The 20,000-nt window shown below is 42.9% G+C and overlaps 1 long non-coding RNA gene and 1 pseudogene across 1 annotated transcript in view; one reads left to right on the forward strand and one right to left on the reverse strand.

Moving 5' to 3' along the window:
- Nucleotides 1-20,000, reverse strand: part of LOC133665064 (metabotropic glycine receptor-like) — a 118,043-nt pseudogene that overhangs the window by 46,363 nt on the left and 51,680 nt on the right.
- LOC133665066 (uncharacterized) overlaps nt 1-20,000 on the forward strand; it is a 51,453-nt gene that overhangs the window by 9,515 nt on the left and 21,938 nt on the right. The window lies entirely within an intron of this gene.

Consider the following 20,000-nt stretch of genomic DNA (forward strand, 5'->3'; position numbering starts at 1 on the left):
CACCTCTTGCTGTCATCTCCTACCATATACCACTGTGTTGTTCCTATATACTGTATGTCACGCCTGTAAATACCTTGGTATGATCCTCCATGACAGTTTGGGTTTTGTTCCTTTAGACAGGGTTGGATTATTTTTTGCCAGCTACCTCAACAAGTGTAGACTCTTTTGTGCACTTCCTAGCTGCATAACTTCTCCTACCTGCACTTGTTCCCAGTAAATACATTTGTATCTGTGTTAGGCCTGCCCTGCCGTCTCTGCAACCCGGGGTCAAGTTTAGGACTTCAATACTCATTTGACTAGGTAATGGTCAATTTTTAAAACAGACGACGACTGCCCCAAAGTGCTGTACGAGTTAAAACAGAAAAGGAAAAGATTAAAAATAATAATAATAATAAAAATCACAATAAGTACATGACATACAATATAAAAACACAGTTAAAATGCATATAAATAGTGCAAAAAAACGGAAACATAAAATATTGAAAATATTAATAATAAAAATCACGATAAGTACAGAACATACAATATATAAAACACAATTAAAATGCATATAAATATTGCAAAAAACAAAGTTAAAGTACCACTGATAGTCACACACACACTAGGTGTGGTGAAATTACCCTCTGCATTTGACTCATCCCCTTGTTCACCCCCTGGGAGGCGAGGGGAGTAGTGAGCAGCAGCGGTGGCCGCGCCCGGGAATAATTTTTAGGTGATTTAACCCCCAATTCCAACCCTTGGCGCTGAGTGCCAAGCAGGGAGGTAATGGTCCCATTTTTATAGTCTTTGGTATGACTCGGCCGGGGTTTGAAAATGATTCCCGAGCGCGGCCACCGCTGCTGCTCACTGCTCCCCTCACCTCCCAGTGGGTGGAACAAGGGGATGGGTCAAATGCAGAGGGTCATTTCACCACACCTAGTGTGTGTGTGACTATCAGTGGTACTTTTAAAATATTGCGTAAATACGATTGCACCATGCATAGACAACCCATACATCCATTTTCTACCGCTTGTCCCTTTTGAAGTAGCAGGGGGACCTGGAGCTTATCCCAGCTGTACTCGGGCGGAAGGCGGGGTACACCCTGGACAAGTCATTGCGGACGATTCACAGCCACATACACCTCGACAGCCTCTGCAGTGCTACACACTATAAGTGTTTTTCAAATGTCACCTATTTGGGTTAAAATATTTTTTGCAAACCAGTAATTATAATACGCAAATAATGTGCCGTTAAGTGTTTGTGCTGTCTGGAGCTCGGCTGAGTAACCGTGTAATACTCTTCCATATCAGTAGATGGCAGCAGGTAGCTAATTGCTTTGTCGTGGTCACAATGTGCAGGTCAAAAGGTATCTAACGCTTAAACCAAAAATAAACAGGAGGCGAGTGCCGCTAAGAAAAGACATTGAAGCTCAGGGAAGGCTACGCAGAACGAAACTAAAACTGAACTGGCTAAAAAGTAAACAAAAACAGAATGCTGGACGACAGCAAAGACTTACTGTGGAGCAGAGAAGGCGTCCACAAAGTACATCCGAACATGACATGACAATCAACAATTTCTACACAAAGAAGGATAAAAACAACTGAAATAGTCTTGATTGCTAAAACAAAGCAGGTGCGGGGAGCAGTGCTCAGGGAAGACATGAAACTGCTACAGGAAAATACCAACAAAACAGGAAAAGCCACCAAAATAGGAGCACAAGATAAGAACTAAAACACTACACACAGGAAAACACCAACAAACTCTAAATAAGTCAGGGGGTGATGTGACAGGTGGTGACAGTACACCTACTTTGAGACAAGAGCTATAGTGATGCATGCTTAGTTATGGTTTGAATTCATATCCAACAATTGCCAGAACAACTTTTTACTGTCTGCTGAGTTTAATGTTTTAATGTTTTCTGCTGTTGGTGTGCCTCCGCATTTTTTCAATTAAAAAAATGTGCCTCGCCTCAAAAAAGGTTGAAAAAACACTAGGGATGTCCGATAATGGCTTTTTTGCCGATATTCCGATATTGTCCAACTCTTAATTACCAATTCCGATATCAACCGATACAGATATATACAGTCGTGGAATTAACACATTATTATGCCTAATTTTGTTGTGATGCCCCGCTGGATGCATTAAACAATGTAACAAGGTTTTCCAAAATAAATAAACTCAAGTTATGGAAAAAAATGCCAACATGGCACTGCCATATTTATTATTGAAGTCACAAAGTGCATTATTTTTTTTAACATGCCTCAAAACAGCAGCTTGGAATTTGGGACATGCTCTCCCTGAGAGAGCATGAGGAGGTATGGGTTGGGGGGGCGGGGTTGAGGTGGGGAGGGTAGGGGGTAGCGGGGGGTGTATATTGTAGCGTCCCGGAAGAGTTAGTGCTGCAAGGGGTTCTGGGTATTTGTTCTGTTGTGTTTATGTTGTGTTCTCCCGAAATGTGTTTGTCATTCTTGTTTGGTGTGGGTTCACAGTGTGGCGCATATTTGTAACAGTGTTAAAGTTGTTTATACGGACACCCTCAGTGTGACCTGTATGGCTGTTGACCAAGTATGCCTTGCATTCACTTGTGTGTGTGTGTGTGTGTGTGTGTGTGTGTGTGTGTGTGTGTGTGTGTGTGTGTGTGTGTGTGTGTGTGTGTGTGTGTGTGTGTGTGTGTGTGTGTGTGTGTGTGTGTGTGTGTGTGTGTGTGTGTGTGTGTGTGTGTGTGTGTGTGAAAAGCCGTAGATATTATGTGATTGGGCCGGCACGCAAAGGCAGTGCCTTTAAGGTTTATTGGCGCTCTGTACTTCTCTCTATGTCCGTGAACCACTCCGTATAGCGCCGTTTTAAAAAGTCATGAATTTTACTTTTTGAAACCGATACCGATAAGTTCCGATATTACATTTTAAAGGCCTACTGAAAGCCACTACTACCGACCACGCAGTCTGATAGTTTATATATCAATGATGAAATCTTAACATTGCAACACATGCCAATACGGCCGGGTTAACTTATAAAGTGCAATTTTAAATTTCCCGCCACACTTCCGGTTAAAAATGTTTTTTTATGCTGACGTATGCGCGTGACGTCAAGGGTTGGCACGGAAGTATACGGACCCATTGAATCCTATACAAAAAACTCTGTTTTCATCTCAAAATTCCACAGTATTCTGGACATCTGTGTTGGTGAATCTTTTGCAATTTGTTTAATGAACAATGGAGACTGCAAATAAGAAAGCTGTAGGTGGGATCGGTGTATTAGCGGCGGCCTACAGCAACACAACCAGGAGAACAGAGATGGATAGCAGACGCGCTAGCCGCTGAACTCACCTTAACTTCCTTCGTCTCCGGGCCGCCAACCGCATCTGTAATCGGGTGAAGTCCTTCGTCGCACCGTCGATCGCTGGAACGCAGGTGAGCAGGTGAGCACGGGTGTTGATGAGCAGATGAGGGCTGGCTGGCGTAGGTGGAGAGCTAATGTTTTTAGCATAGCTCTGTGAGGTCCGGTTGCTAGGTTACATCAATGGCGTCGTTAGCAACAGCATTGCTAACCTTCGCCAGCCTGGAAAGCATTAACGGTGTATTTACAGGTCCATGGTTTAATAGTATTGTTGATTTTCTGTCTATAAGTCCAGTCAGGGGTTTATTTCCTTTGTTTCTATATGCAGTTAAGCACGATGCTATCACGCTAGCTCCGTAGCTAAAGTGCTTCACCGATGTATTGTCGTGGGGATAAAAGTCACTGTGAATGTCCATTTCGCGTTCTCGACTCTCATTTTCAAGAGGATATAGTATCCGAGGTGGTTTAAAATACAAATCTGTGATCCACAATAGAAAAAGGAGAGAGTGTGGAATCCAATGAGCCAGCTTGTACCTAAGTTACGGTCAGAGCGAAAAAAAGATATGTCTTGCACTGCATTCTAGTCCTTCACTCTAACGGTCCTCATCCACGAATCTTTCATCCTCGCTCAAATTAATGGGGTAATCGTCGCTTTCTCAGTCCGAATCGCTCTCGCTCCATTGTAAACAATGGGGAATTGTGAGAAGTCCTTCCTCCTGTGACGTCACGCTACTTCCGGTACAGGCAAGGCTTTTTTTATCAGCGACCAAAAGTTGCGAACTTTATCGTCAATGTTCTGTACTAAATCCTTTCAGCAAAAATAAGGCAATATCGCGAAATGATCAAGTATGACATATAGAATGGATCTGCTATCCCCGTTTAAATAAAAAAAATTCATTTCAGTAGGCCTTAAAGAGCACATAGCTCCTGCAACCAGCAGCCACGACAGCGCTGCCAAACCTTAATGTTTTTTGGTCTCATGATATTTGTATTCAACTGAACATTTTCCTGCGTGTGTACTGTTCCATTATGTACTGCGTCTTGATGCCTCTCATCTCTTTTCTGCCATCCACTCCTCCAGACCTTCCCCTCCACACTCCAACAATGAATCACTTTTGCAAATAGGAGGCGAAAGTAGGCCACGCCGTTTCTCCCGCCCACGTACACGAACGCGGCCACGCAAATCCACGCGGGTTAATCGGACATGATGAAGATGGAAGGTCTCTCAAACACGGCCTGTTTGAAAAAAAATATGAAGTGTCACCTCAAGTCACATTTTTACGGCGGCCCTCCCTGGTTTCCATGCCGCCCCCTCCCCCTGAGCCAGCGCCATCAATTAATCAGCAGATGTACAGTATTTTTAAAACAAGCGGTTGCCAGAACTTGATGGACTGTTTAAAAATGCATCGAGCGCCGGGACGGAGCAGCTGCAACCGCGCTCGGCGGATGGCGGCAAAAGAACGGAAACGCCGTATCTGCCGCCCGTGCAACTGCACGGCGCACAAGAAGAAGAGATGAAGAGGGGAGCATGAAAGCAGAACCTGCGGGGAGAGGTAGAGGCACACTTAAAAAGGTAGCAAAAAGGAGTGGGAGACACCCTCCCGGGTGTGCTCATAGATATTTGAGGGCGGCTATTTTTGGTGCGACTGGGGAGGCTGAATGAAGACGTCCTTTTTGAACATCCTGGCACGTGAAGGCAAACTTCTGCAGCGACAGAAATGCCAGGTGCTAAGTGTCTTTCACAAGACGACACAGGAGCAGCGCGACTATTTACCTCTCAGGCTCTCTCTTTTGAGCAAAAATAGCAAACGTGCGAATCCCCCGTTCGCCTCGCGCTGATCTCTCTGATAACGCCTAAGCCCGTCCACCTGCTTCCAGCCTAAAGGCAGGCTGCTGAGGAAGGTGTGTGCGAAACAAGTTGACTTTATATGCTTATTTGTGTTTTGTTGTTTCCATTAAACCATATCCAATTGTATTAACAATACGCAAAGTACACTATATTGTCAAAATATTTGGCCACCCATCCAAATGATCATAATCAGGTGTCCTAATCACTTGGCCCGGCCACAGGTGTATAAAATCAAGCCCTTAGGCATGGAGACTGTTTCTACAAACATGTGTGAAAGAATGGGCCGCTCTCAGTGATTTCCAGCGTGGAACTGTCATAGGATGCCACCTGTGCAACAAATCCAGTCGTGAAATTTCCTTGTTCCTCCGGGTACTCCGGCTTCCTCCCACCTCCAAAAACAGAATACAATGATTTGCAAATCCTTTTCAACTTATATTCAATTGAATAGACTGCAAAGACAAGATATTTAATAGTCCAACTGAGAAACTAAATTTTTTTTGCAAATAATCATTAACCTAGAATTTAATGGCAGCAATTCATTGCAAAAAAAATTGGCACAGGGGCATTTTTACCACTGTGTTACATGGCCTTTCCTTTTAACAACACTCAGTAAACGTTTGAGAACTGAGGAGACACATTTTTGAAGCTTTTCAGGTGGAATTATTTCTGGGTGTTGTTGATAAATGGCTTTTGCTTTGCATAGTAGAGTTTTAACTAGGGATGATACTCGAAACCGGTTTTCCCGGTTGTTCGATAAGAAAAGAACCGAGTCCTCGGACTCGAATCCCTTTTTGAGAACCGGTACCCGTTATCGAGACCACTGTAGTAAAGAAAAAGAGTTGGTTCTTTATTCGAATCCCTCGGAACGAATCCCGTCCCGACCAGAAATGCTCCGTGTGACATCACAAGAAATGGCGTCGCGTAGCTCAGTCATTAGGCGCAGATAGCGAAAGCAGGAAAAAAATGGACGGGGAAAAAGCGCTCCAAGGTGTAATAAAGTTCAAAACAAAAAGTATAATCCTAACTTTACTGAGAGATTTGAGCAGGGTACAAACACATTTACGACCAACCGGAAACATAGCAACCAGGCTAGCAACGCACCTCCTTTACGGCAGCTGTCGCAATGTTCCTTAAGCAACCGCAGCACATACATATATGACATCTCCCTTTTTTAACTTTTGTTTTTCTTTCCTTGTAAACAAAACAAAATCACACTGTAAATGTGTTGTCTGTCTAATTATAAATAATGCAGACGAGGCGTGTTGGCTGAGTTCTTGATGTTTACTTTCACAGCGTGCTCTTAACCTCATTCTTAGCTGCCGGGTGACGATATGCAACAACACTTTTCGGGGCTACCGCGCATGCTCGTCACTCCCGTTGCATGCTGGGTAGTGTAGTTGTTGTAATATTCCCTCGCTCATAACATCTTTCCCCCTATAAAGAAATAATGTTAACTCAATAAAGTGTATTTCTTTTTTTTTTTAGCTTTAACTTTTCATTTTTTAGCATTGTAACCATATTTGCAAATAACTTTTCTCTTCATATAATTTTTTTTCAATAAATAAATAAAATAAAGTGCAAAAATGTCAAAGCATCATAACAAACAGTTATGTCAAATAGCAGCAGAAGTGCACTTTTTGGAGAGCTGTATTATTTTCAGTTTTGTGCCCAAGGGACTGATTTTATTTAACACTATATTATTATTTATACACTTATAGTGATCACAGAGACAGGTTGTTTTTGTGTTACTGTATATATTTGTTTTTCTGAAAAATCCCACTTAATATACTTTGGGTAACAACAGTCAATATTTATTTTTTTTATTTTATTTTTTTAGGGGGGTAACAGTCAATATTTATTTATTTATTAGATTAAATTGTTTTATTATATAATAAAAGTGAGCTTTTGTTAAACCAAATATTGTGTGTTTTTTTCCATATACAACAACCTATCTAGAATCGATAAGGAATCGGTTCGATAAGAGGATTCGATAATAGGCTCGAACTCGATAATTTCTTATCAAACATCATCCCTAGTTTTAACTTGCACTTACAGATGTAGCGACCAACTGTAGTTACTGACAATGGTTTTCTGAAGTGTTCCTGAGCCCATGTGGTGATATCCTTTACACGCTGATGTCGCTTTTTGATGCAGTACCGCCTGAGGGATCGAAGGTCACGGCGTTGCCACTAACGTGCAGTGATTTCTCCAGATTCTCCGAACCTTTTGATGATGTTACGGACCGTAGACGGTGAAATCCCTAAATTCCTTGCAATAGCTGGTTGAGAAATGTTGTTCTTAAACTGTTCAACGCAAAGTGGTGACCCTCGCCCCATCCTTGACTCAGCATTTCATGGAAGCTGCTTTTATACCCAATCATGGCACCCACCTGTTCCCAATTAGACTGTTCACCTGCGGGATGTTCCAAATAAGTGTGTAAGATTAAGATTAAAGATTAAAGTACCAATGATTGTCACACACACACTAGATGTGGTGAAATTTGTCCTCTGCATTTGTCCCATCCCCTTAGGGAGCAGTGGGCAGCAGCGGCGCCGCGCCTGGGAATCATTTTGGTGATTTAACCCCCAACTCCAACCCTTTGTTGCTGAGTGCCAAGCAGGGAGGTTATGGGTCCCATTTTATAGCTTTGAGCATTTCTCACTTTCTCAGTCTTTTATGCCACTTGTGCCAGCTTTTTTGAAACATGCTACAGGTATCAAACTCCAAATGAGCTATTATTTACAAAAAATAACAATGTTTACCAGTTCGAACGTTCAGTATCTTGTCTTCGCAGTCTATTCAATTGAATATAAGTTGAAAAGGATTTGCAAATCATTGTATTCTGTTTTTATTTACCATTCACTCAACGTGCCAACTTCACCGGTTTTGGGTTTTGTACATTCTTTTACGAGAACCACTAACATTACGTGTGATTTTTGTGACCAAAATAAATGGTTCAGGAAAAATAAAAAATAAAAAATATAAGGCAAAATGCGTGCAAGCTGCAAAGTGACTGAGACAGTAGGAAAGGTGTCTACTTACAGGGAAGTACAGCAGTAAAGCCCCAAACAACATTGCCTCCAGCAGAATGAATCCAGATGTGCGGATGCTCTGTAGAAGAAAGACAGGTGTGTTTTCAGGTGCAGTCTAGCTGCGAGACATCCTATAATATCGCAATATTGCGTATATCAGTAATATCATAACTCATTTAGGGGTATATCTATTCGTTCATTTATTTGGGCCGCCACGAATAGATTTGGCGCTCCCCCTCGCTCGTTAACACATTATAATGGGACTGTCCGTAAATGTAGCTTGTCGTTACAACTGAATGTAGTGGTCCATCCATCCATCCATCCATCCATCTTTTTCTGCTTATCCGGGGTCGGGTCGCGGGGGCAGCAGCCTAAGCAGGGAAGCCCAGACTTCCCTCTCCCCAGCCACTTCGTCCAGCTCCTCCCGGGGGATCCCGAGGCGTTCCCAGGCCATAGCTATTTTGCAACGTTGTTTCAAAGTCAGTTTTAAAGGACATGTCAACGTTGTATCAATGTCTTGTGCCTGCTGGGTATATTACTATTACATGCATGTACGTCTCGGCCAATTATGCAAATAATATACAGTAGGGAAGGGATTCATGTGGTCCCATTCTTGGGCAGATCTCGCGTGAGAGGAATAATAATTTTGCAATGAAGTCTGCTGAAAATGATGGGAAGCGTCACTCTACATAGCAACTGACGTTATGGTCAAAGTTGCAATTGCCACAAACACATTTTAAGATGTTCAACACTTTAGCCATCTGGCGGCAAAAGTAGATAGTGCAACCTCTCAATTGGTCACTGTGGAAGTCGCTTCCTGGCAGTCCCATTTTTGACACGGCACAACAGCCAAGTGTGCAGTTTTAACAAAGTTTTTAATGATCAATTGCTTTAACAAAGTTCTTTCTCCAGCCACGTCCGTATCCTCTCTCTCTTCCTGCTCCCGGCCGCTTACAGCTGTGTCTCGCCGTCAGCACTGCCACGCCCCCGTCTGATGGTGCTCTGTCCTCAGCACCATGGACAGAGGCGGTGACCTTTGCTCCTGCAGGCAGCACTGACATCTCCCTCCCCAGTCACGTTTCATGTGTCAGGTAAACCGTGACGAATAGGGCCATATGAATCCCCTTACTACTGTATAATAATAATGGGACTGTGATCCCGTCACCCCCTTACTCCTGAGCAAGGGGCTTTATCGCCTTACCTTATTTCTTCTGAGGTGGTAGAACTGCCACCATAGTGGCCAAGTCCAGCACCATGCACAAAACCCTGGAAAGAGGCCACAGCGAGCCGCAGCCCGCTGTCCTCCCTGGGCGAGGCAGGGCGTGTTGTCTCTGCAGTAGAGACAGCCCTCGTGGCAAGGAAGGCACTTGGTGGAAACATCAGACGTGTCGTCCTGCTGCTTACCTGACAACAGGGGGGGGTTTAGTTACACCTCTGAATATTTGCAACAGGGGCCTTTTAAAGAATCCCCCACGCTCATTAGAACCTTTAAAGAGTTGTCACTTTCAACCGCTAAGCGGAGTCATATAAATCAATTAGTTCCAACAAGCAACAGCTCAACAGTCCAATACATCAAAATATTGCAGCGATGATTAAAACACAAACGCTCTAATTAGGGAGATGAGGGAGTAATGAAGAGAAAGCAGAAAGAAGGATGGTGACACTGAATTCTTAATCACTCATGTGTGAGTGTTGTAGTACACCGTGTCAAGTCTGTTCTCCCAGACTGCCTTTCTAAAAGTCTTCAGTGGGTGATACAGAAGTCTATTTGTCTGAGATTATTGACGTTCTAATGCAGGTGTGATAGAGTAGGTTACTCTGGATGCGGAATGCTGGTCTGATATCTTCTTAGGACAGGGACTCCGGTCAGAAAGTAGGGCACAGAGAGGCTTTCAGGCACTCTTTAATGGTGAAGTTGAACAAGTGTGGTATAGGTGTGTGGGCGTGTGTGGTATTTTAGTCAGGAACGCACACTATGCTGTTTACACAATCACCCAAGAGCCCATATTACGCAGAAACGCTACAAACAGGAAATTACGTCTCAGACTAGATCGCCAAATTAAGAGCACATGAAATCTAACATCTCAAAACTGCGTCAGAATAAGATAAGACTAAAACACTTTCTGACAGCAGGGGTACCAAAACCACGGCCCAAGGGCTGTGTGTGTGTGTATATGTATATATATATATATATATATATATATATACATATATATTTCCCCTAAATTTAGCTGGTGCGGCTTATAGTCAGGTGCGACTTATAGTCCGGAAATTACGGTATATATGGACTGGACTCTCACTATTATGTTAGATCCACTATGGACTGGACTCTCACTATTATGTTAGATCCACTATGGACTGGACTCTCACTATTATGTTAGATCCACTATGGACTGGACTCTCACTATTATGTTAGATCCACTATGGACTGGACTTTCACAATATTATGTCAGACCCACTCGACGTCCATTGCATCCGGTCTCACCTAGAGGGGGTGGGGGGTGGGGGGGTACCCACATCTGTGGTCCTCTCCAAGGTTTCTCATAGTCATTCTCATCGACGTCCCATTGGGGTGAGTTTTTCCTTGCCCTTATGTGGGCGCTGAACCGCAGATGTCGTTGTGGCTTGTGCAGCCCTTTGAGACACTTGTGATTTAGGGCTATATAAATAAACATTGATTGATTGATTGATTGACAGTCTTGGTAGGTCAACTATGACACCCCCACTGATAGTTCAATCAATTTTACATGTTGCACATGCTATTTGCCTCCTGGTTTTGGGGATCCTACTTTATCCGGCAGTTTTTATGAAGAAACTTAAATTTTAAAGATTGTATTTACAATGTATATGTGGAGGGAGATGTGCCTGCAGGAGCAAAGGTCACCGCCTCTGTCCATGGTGCTGAGGACAGAGCACCATCAGACGGGAGGGGGGGCGTGGCAGTGCTGACGGCGAGACACAGCTGGCAGGTGATTAGATTTCACAGGTGGTACGTGTTAATCTAATCATCTGTTGTCTTTAACAGTAAGCGGCCGGGAGCCGTAGGGGGGAGAGGATACGGACGTGACTGAAAAGTCACGTTCTGCTGGAGAAAAGACTTTGATACCATTTATGTGCATTCAAACTTTGTTCAACTTGGCACGCCTGGCTCCTGTTAAGTGTATGTCAGTGGTATCACTGGGAGGCGACCTTAAGCAGTATATTTAAAAACTTCCCCCACTTTCTGGATTGCCACAAAAGATAACAAAAGGTGGCGAAATAGCACAGTGTATATGCACCATGTGACATAAGATGTCTGGTTGCCTGGGCAACAGCCAAAGTTTTGGACACTCGTCAAGTGTGATAAGGTTTTTTTTTTTTTTTTATAATATCAGAGTCTTTCCATCGCTATCATCGCTCCCCTGTGATGTGCATCCTCACGGCGTGTTGCTAGGGAACAGTCGTTTTCTGATCCGTCTGATCTTCAGGTGTGCACAAAGGATACCGCAGACACTTTTCCAAAAGGAGGCTATCAGGGTCACCAGCTCCCGTGAACCACGGTGATTTCCTCACACAATGAGCCCGCGGGCCTCTCCGCCTCGTCGTGCTGAATTACAATAAAGCTCCGGCTTAGCATATCATGGCCCCGGGGGGGTGGGGGGGGGGGGGGGGGGCACAGTATTGCCGGAGTCAGGGATGAGAACCCCTGCAGCTGCTTGATTATTTCAGTAATCATCAGAGCCAAGCTTCCTGCCTGAGGACACTGCAGTGCTCTCAGTCAAAGGTGTCACAGTGAATGCGGTCATTAGAATCAAGCCAGGTCATGAAACACCACGTAACTGTTCAGACCACAACTAGAAATACACTATATACACCTGCCTTGACTCACATATGAACTTGAAGTGCCATCCCATTCCTAACCCATAGGATTCAATATTATGTCGGTCCACCTTTTGCAGCTATTACAGCTTCAACTCTTCTGGGAAGGCTGTCCACAAGGTTGCGGAGTGCGTTTATAGGAATATTCCACCATTCTTCCAAAAGCGCATTGGTGAGATCACACACTGATGTTGGTCGAGAAGGCCTGGCTCTCAGTCTCCGTTCTAATTCATCCCAAAGGTGTTCTGTTGGGTTCAGGTCAGGACTCTGTGCAGGCCAGTCAAGTTCATTTACCCCAGACTCTGTCATCCATGTCTTTATGGACCTTGCTTGTTGGAAGTGGAAGGGGCCCGCTGCAAACTGTTCCCACAAGGTTGGGAGCATAGAATTGCAGTCCGAAATGTAGCGTTCTCCTGGCAACCTCCAAACCCAGACTGGTCCATCAGATTGCCAGATGGAAAAGTGTGATTCATCACTCCAGAGAAGGCGTCTCCACTGCTCTAGAGTCCAGTGGCGACGTGCTTTACACCACTGCATCCCACGCTTTGCATTGGACTTGGTGGTGTATGGCTTAGGTTCAGCTGTCGGCCATGGAAACCCATTCCATGAAGCTCTCTGCGTACTGTACGTGGGCTAATTGGAAGGTCTGGAGCGCTGTCGCAACTGACTGTGCAGAAAGTCTTTGCACTATGCGCTTCGGCATCCGCTGACCCCTCTGTCAGTTTACGTGGCCTACCACTTGGTGGCTGAGTTGCTGTTGTTCCCAAACTCTTCCATTTTCTTATGATAAAGCCGACAGTTGACTTTGGAATATTTAGGAGCGAGGAAATTTCACGACTGGATTTGTCGCACAGGTGGCCTCCCATGACAGTTTCACGCTGGAAATCACTGAGAGCGGCCCATTCTTTCACAAATGTTTGTAGAAACAGTCTCCATGCCTAAGTGCTTGATTTAATACACCTGTGGCCGGGCTAAGTGATTAGGACACCTGATTCCGATCATTTCGATGGGTGGCCAAATACTTTTGGCAATATAGTGTAGTTAAGATCTTTAGCTAATTTCGTATGTTTACACTTAAAAATTGTGCATTTTTAAACTTTGCGCTATCTTAAAAGTACGCTAACTTCTCCTATGTCATCATGCTAACCTTTCATGCTAGCTTTTTAGCTAAATCTGCATGTTTATACCTAAGAATCATTGATTTTGATAGTTGGCGCCATCTTAGAAGTATGCTAACGTCTTTTATATTAGCATGCTAATGTTTATGCTAAATTTCTAGCTAATTATCGTATGTTAACACTTAAAAATTGTGTATTTTTAAACTTTGTGCTATCTTAAAAGTACGCTAACTTCTCTTATGTCATCATGCTAACCTTTTATGCTAGCTTTTTAGCTAAATCTGCATGTCTATACCTGAGAATCATTGATTTGGATACTTGGCGCCATCTTAGAAGTATACTAACGTCTCTTATATTAGCATGCTAACGTTTATGCTAGATTTTTTTTAGCTAATTTGGTATGTTTAAACCTGAAAATCATGGATTTGGATACCTGGCGCCATCTTAGAAGTATGCCGGCTTCAGTCGACCACAGGCCAGAGGTTCAGTGCAGAGATAGCAGGCCCCTCAAATTTTTTGAGGGTATTTTCCCGAAGCGCCCTGTGTAGGTATTATTTCTGGTTGTGCTTACTTCTGGTCTATTCAGGTCTATTTTCACGGACTACAATGGCGAACGCACGCACATTTTCAGGACTTATGCAGATCCCAAATACAGATCAGCAGGTACCAGAAGGTAAGAAAAGTTGGTTTTGCATAATATTGCGAACCAAAACGCCAGATAATATGTCTGCTAATAGGTGCCATTTTGCGGTCCTTATACACACACCATAATAATACTTGTATGGTTAATGTGCCGACAATCCATGAAGCGGTGCGGCTTCATAGCTTACCGAAGTCGTACTAAAAACATTTTGACAGATTTTTGAGCGCCGTGTGTAATGTTCTATATTTTCAATGGAACATCTAAAGTTTTGGTGTTGTTTATTAGCGTCATCTTGCAGTTTACACGTACAGTCGCGATCAAAAGTTGACATACACTTGTAAAGAACATACTATCATGGCTGTCTTGAGTTTCCAATCATTTCTACAACTCTTATTTTTTTTGTGATAGAGTGATTGGAGCACATACTTGTTGGTCACAAAAAACATTCATGAAGTTTGGTTCTTTTATGAATCAAACTTAAAAGTATCAAGGTCAAAAGTATACGTACAGCAATGTTAATATTTGCTTACATGTCCCTTGGCAAGTTTCACTGCCATAAGGCGCTTTTGGTAGCCATCCACAAGCTTCTGGTTGAATTTTTGACCACTCCTCTTGACAAAATTGGTGCAGTTCAGCTAAATGTGTTGGTTTTTCTGACATGGACTTGTTTCTTCAGCATTGTCCACACGTTTAAGTCAGGGACCTTGGGAAGGCCATTCTAAAAACTTCATTCTAGCCTGATTTAGCCATTCCTTTACCACTTTTGATGTGTGTTTGGGGTCATTGTCCTGTCGGAACACCCAACTGCGCCCAAGACCCAACCTCCGGCCTGAAGAATTTGGAGGTAATCCTCCTTTATCATTGTCCCATTTACTCTCTGTAAAGCACCAGTTCCATTGGCAGCAAAACAGGCCCAGAGCATAATACTACCACCACCATGCTTGACGGTAGGATGGTGTTCCTGGGATTAAAGGCCTCACCTTTTCTCCTCCAAACATATAGCTGGGTATTGTGGCCAAACGGCTCAATTCAATTTCATCTGACCACGGAACTTTCCTCCAGAAGGTCTTATCTTTGTCCAAGTGATGTCAGATGAAACAAAAATGGAGCTGTTTGGCCACAATACCCAGCAATATGTTTGGAGGAGAAAAGGTGAGGCCTTTAATCATAAGGCGAGAAAATGAAAGGATTTTAAGTGCGCTTTATAGTCCAAAAATACGGTATTTGAGATGAAAAAGTTGTGGTTAAGCAGATTTGGATATAATTCTACGGATTGTCTATAATTAAAGAATAAGGAGGGCTTGTTTTTGTCCTCTGAAATAAGTCCGAACCCTTCCTTCCAACCTTCTGTGTTTATGTAACTGGGACTCGAGCACTGTACACCACAGCAAAAATAATTGACTAAATCCTGCACACAAATCCCAGGATACTCTTTCATAGTCAGAACAAGAATATGAAATAAGAATACACTGCTGACATGGAGTTGTGTCACACCACAGAGGCTTTTGTCACCTACTTTTAAAGCCGTTGAGCGCCACACGGCTGGGATGGTAAAATCCCCTCCTGCACTGGCACCTGTACTTGTCCAACACAAATCCGTGGCCAGCGATGGGCGTGCACTGCGAGAGGAAAGGAGAGAAAGAGGTTGGACGAACACCTTTAGAGGATAATGGTACGGTTAACTCAACAATCAAAGGAACCAATATTCAAACAATTTTCCGCTTGAAGTCACACGGGATGGTTATTATGTGAGAGCTCAGATGGAAACAATCACATTCTTTTTTCTTTTGGCCTTTTTTTTTTTTTGAGTCTTGTACCAGAAGCACTTGTTTGAACAAAGGTTGTCGACTGTAAAGAGACGAACATGAGAAAGGAAAGAGAAGAAAACAGCCCAGAAGTTAATCGGCCACTAGGTGCGTCACATGATCGTGATTTGATTTCAACAATGTAACAAAGATTGAGGCAAAGACACGACTAGAGATGTCCGATAATGGCTTTTTTTGCCGATATCCGATATAATCCAACTCTTAATTACTGATTCCGATATCAACCGATACCAATATATACAGTCGTGGAATTAACACATTATTATGCCTAATTTTGTTGTGATGCCCCGCTGGATGCATTAAACAATGTAACAAGGTTTTCCAAAATAAATCAACTCAAGTTATGGGGAAAAATGCCAACATGGCACTGCCATATTTATTATTGAAGTCACAAAGTGCATTATTTTTTTTTAACATGCCTCAAAACAGCAGCTTGGAATTTGGGACATGCTCTCCCTGAGAGAGCATGTGGAGGTTGAGGGGCAGGGGTGTATATTGTAGCGTCCCGGAAGAGTTAGTGCTGCAAGGGGTTCTGGGTATTTGTTCTGTTGTGTTTATGTTGTGTTACGGTGCGGATGTTCTCCCGAAATGTGTTTGTCATTCTTGTTTGGTGTGGGTTCACAGTGTGGCGCATATTTGTAACAGTGTTAAACTTGTTTACATGGACACCCTCAGTGTGACCTGTATGGCTGTTGACCAAGTATGCATTGCATTCACTTGTGTGTGTGTGTGTGAAAAGATGTAGATATTATGTGACTGGGCCGGCACGTAAAGGCAGTGCCTTTAAGGTTTATTGGCGCTCTGTACTTTTCCCTACATCCGTGTACTCAGCGGCGTTTTAAAAAGTCATACATTTTACATTTTGAAACTGATACCGATAATTTTGAAACCGATACCGATAATTTCTGATATTACATTTTAAAGCATTTATCAGCCGATAATATCGGCAGTTCGATATTATCGGACATCTCTAGACACAACATTCACTTTTTCGCCAATGCATTTAATGTTTCATAGTGAATGTGAGTGTGAATGTTGTCTGTCTATCTGTGTTGGCCCTGCGATGAGGTGGCGACTTGTCCAGGGTGTACCCCGCCTTCCGCCCGATTGTAGCTGAGATAGGCTCCAGCGCCCCCCGCGACCCCAAAAGGGAATAAGCGGTAGAAAATGGATGGATGGATTCGTATTAATATTTGCAAGGACGTCTATTGATTTATCCAGGTGATCATTTTGCCACCTACTGCCGTGATAATGTGTTCCTGGGACTCCAGCACCAGCTTGGCCAGTCAAGCTCTCCTGTGTTGTAATAATAAAGTGAGTAATCCTACAAGAGCCAAAGGGGCCAGTCCCAATACACCCCCTCGCCCTATTTTTTAGCCCTAATCCTACATTTTGTGTCAAACTCAAGGCCCGAGGGCCAAATCTGGCCCGCCACATTATTTTATGTGGCCCGCGAAAGCCTGGAAATAATATGCGTTAATAAAATGCTTAATCTTTGCTTACTTTTTTGTGGTTCTCGGTTGACCCTTGATCATCCTGACCAATTTTCTCTCAGCAGCAGGTGATAGCTTGCGTTTTTTTCCTGATCGTGGCAGTGACAAAACTGTGCCATGCACTTTATGCTTACGAACAATTGTCTGCACAGTTGCTCTTGGTACCTTAAAGGCCTACTGAAAGCCACTACTACCGACCACACAGTCTGATAGTTTATATATCAATGACGAAATCTTAACATTGCAACACATGCCAATACGGCCGGGTTAACTTATAAAGTGCAATTTTAAATTTCCCGCTAAACTTCCGGTTAAAAACGCCTTTGGATGATGACGTATGCGCGTGACGTCACGACGGCAACGGAAGTATTCGGACCCAATGTGTCACCATACAAACTGCTCTGTTTTCATCGAACAATTCCACAGTATTCTGGACATCTGTGTTGGTGAATCTTTAGCAATTTGTTTAATGGACAATGGAGACTGCAAATAAGAAAGTTGTAGGTGCGATCGGTGTATTAGCGGCTGGCTGCAGCAACACCATCAGGAGGTTGTGTTGTGTTTGAGCTGGATAGCAGACGCGCTACCGTGAGTACAGCTTTGGCTTCCAAACATTTGATCGCTTGCCCGTACGTGCGTGTCGCTATGTGCATGTCACGTACGTAACTTTGGGGAAATATATGTTTCTTGCCGACTCTGATGGCGGCCGGGGTGTCGTCAAAAGCTACAACGCCCGCCGCCGCTCCGTAGCTAAGTTAGCTTCAATGGCTCGTTAGCAACAGCATTGTTAACCTTCGCCAAGCTGGAAATTATTAACCGTGTATTTACATGTTCATGGTTTAATAGTACTGTTGATCTTCTGTCTATCCTTCCAGTCAGGTTTTTTTTAAATTTTGTTACTATCTGCATTTGAGCCCGATGCTATCACGTTAGCTCTGTAGCTAAAGTGCTTCGCCGATGTATTGCCGTGGAGATAAAAGTCACTGTGAATGTCCATTTCGCGTTCTCGACTCTCATTTTCAAGAGGATATAGTATCCGAGGTGGTTTAAAACAGTGGTCCCCAACCACCGGTCCGCGGACCGATTGGTACCGGGCCGCACAAGAATTAAAAAAAAAAAAAAAAACTTTTTTTTTTTTTTTTTTTAATGAAATCAACATAAAAAACACAATATATACATTCTATATCAATATAGATCAATACAGCCTGCAGGGATACAGTCCGTAAGCACACATGATTGTATTTATTTATGTAAAAAAAAAAAACTTTTTTTTAAAAAAAAAATACACCCCACCCCACCCCCCACCCCCCCACCGGTCCGTGGGACAAATTTTCAAGCGTTGACCGGTTCGCAGCTACAAAAAGGTTGGGGACCACTGGTTTAAAATACAAATCCGTGATCCACAATAGAAAAAGGAGAGTGTGTGGAATCCAATGAGCCCTTTTACCTAAGTTACGGTCAGAGCGAAAAAAGATACGTCCTGCACTGCTCTCTAGTCCTTCACTCTCACGTTCCTCATCCACGAATCTTTCATCCTCGCTCAAATTAATGGGGTAATCGTCGCTTTCTCGGTCCGAATCTCTCTCGCTCCATTGTAAACAACGGGGAATTGTGAGGAATCCTTCCTCCTGTGACGTCACGCTACTTCCGGTATAGGCAAGGCTTTTTTTTTATCAGCGACCAAAAGTTCCGAACTTTATCGTTGTTGTTCTCTACTAAATCCTTTCAGCAAAAATATGGCAATATCGCAAAATGATCAAGTATGACTCATAGAATGGCTCTGCTATCCCCGTTTAAATTTAAAAAAATGTCATTTCAGTAGGCCTTTAAGCTGCTTTGAAATGGCTCCAAGTGACTTTCTTGACTTGTTCAAGTCAATGATTTGTTTTTTTCAGATCTGTGCTGAGTTCCTTTGACTTTCCCATTTGTAACCCAGTCTAATGACTGCATCGCATGGGTCCTATTTAAATGGCCTCAGAGAAGTCAACAGGTGTCGTCAATCATAATCACTCACATGAAGTTAAGAGGCCATGCCATGAAGCTCATTTGCATGTAGAACATCGGCTCCAATGAGCGATTGATGGGAGTGTATACATGCAAGAAGGAACTGATTTACAATCACACACTCTAAATATGCTAATCCCATTTTTTTAAATTACTAAACATAAATAATGTATTTACATGTATAATAGGACGGGGTTTCGGAACATGCCAGTCAGAGTTCAGGCTTAGCTGCACCAATAAAAGGCAGAGTGTGGTGACGCAACGTTTTAAACCACGACTTGACTTGCAGCACGTGGGATGCAAAAACCTATGAGCTTCGGCGCACATTCAGCTATTTTTGACGCAAATGTGAGTTGGCACCTGCACTTTAAAGGGACCTGCTTGCGACTCACTTCATCTCGTGTCACTTTTTAGTGAAGGATGTTGTAGTATTTGTCATTTAATTTTTTGTATTCACTGGGTTATAGTTGATTATCTTCCCAATTTATGTTTGTTTTTTGTAGGATTGTTTTACTATGCACCTGTCAGTTTTTTATCCCACTATTTTAACTGTTATATTTATTAAATGTTTACCAACCCTCTTTAACTTAGTCACTTGACACTTTAATTCAATTAGTGGGTTTGTGCAATAATTTGAATGATTATCCGGAGCTGTTATTTTAAGGCTTGGTTTGATTTTTTTATTTTTTTTTGGGAAGTCATATATATATATATATATATATACATACACTACCGTTCAAAAGTTTGGGGTCACATTGAAATGTCCTTATTTTTGAAGGAAAAGCACTGTACTTTTCAATGAAGATAACTTTAAACTAGTCTTAACTTGAAAGAAATACACTCTATACATTGCTAATGTGGT

This window comes from Entelurus aequoreus, linkage group LG14 (genome assembly GCF_033978785.1).
Source record: "Entelurus aequoreus isolate RoL-2023_Sb linkage group LG14, RoL_Eaeq_v1.1, whole genome shotgun sequence".
Taxonomy (NCBI): domain Eukaryota; kingdom Metazoa; phylum Chordata; class Actinopteri; order Syngnathiformes; family Syngnathidae; genus Entelurus; species Entelurus aequoreus.